Source organism: Podarcis tiliguerta, assembly GCF_965153285.1.
Source record: "Podarcis tiliguerta genome assembly, chromosome: 5".
Taxonomy (NCBI): Eukaryota; Metazoa; Chordata; class Lepidosauria; order Squamata; family Lacertidae; genus Podarcis; species Podarcis tiliguerta.
Window position 1 is genome coordinate 86,708,237 of NC_139538.1, and position 907 is coordinate 86,709,143.

The 907-nt window shown below is 42.2% G+C and overlaps 1 long non-coding RNA gene across 1 annotated transcript in view; it reads right to left on the reverse strand.

Moving 5' to 3' along the window:
* Window positions 1–907, reverse strand: part of LOC310677600 — a 90,486-nt gene that overhangs the window by 59,111 nt on the left and 30,468 nt on the right. The gene's annotated exons all lie outside the window — the stretch shown is intronic.

The following is a 907-nucleotide window of genomic DNA, read 5'->3' on the forward strand; positions in this document are numbered from 1 at the left end:
ACTTCCTCTTAGCCCCCTGAACGAGCGTGAGTTCTGAAAACACGTCCCCTGCCTTCAGAATTCCCATCAGCTAATAGAGCAAAAAGATGAATGAGAAGCAAACCAGTACAATAGACATAAACATAATGTTATGTATATATTGGTGTCATGTAAGGTAATCTTAGAGGAAACGTGAGATGAATGTGCAAAACAACTAGCCAATGTGCACTTTCGCCAAGCCACATGGAGAATGTGCAGATAATCAGCACATGAACAGGAAATGGTTTGCATTCTCTGGGGATTTATGTATCTCTCTAACAAGGAGAACATGCATGTCCCAGGTGCATTTTGTACATTCTCTGGGCAATATGTGAAAACTTTGTGACATTTTTGAGAATGTGCATATGCTGCCAGAATTTGTACACATTTCCAAGTGTTCACAGGACAGCAGTTTAATTTCCTGGTGTCAAGTGGTTTGTAGTTTCTTGGGGACTTCTTCCCCACCCCCTTTTTGAAGATGGGAAACCACATTTTCCCACCTTCAGTCTGCAGGGACTCACCTGTTCTCCAAGAATTCTCAAAGATGATAGAGTCTCTGAGATTACATCTGCAAATGTCAGTGTTTGGGAACCCAAAGGGGCGAGGACTGGAAAAGTATCCTTGGATTGCAAAGTTCTCTGGGACATCTTCCCACATATAGAAAACCGAGAACTGTGGCTCCGTTGCGAAGCTGGAGCTGCGTCTTAGCATGGGGTGCTTTTGTGGCTAACTCCCATCATCAAAAAAGAATCAAAATGCTATTTAACATTAAAAGTGGGTGAAGTAGAGGGTTCAGCGCCCTCAGCTTCAAGCTTAAACAGGGCACCACATAGATTCTCAAGAATAATAATTCTGAAGACCTTATTAAAAAAAAACCACAAGACAGGAA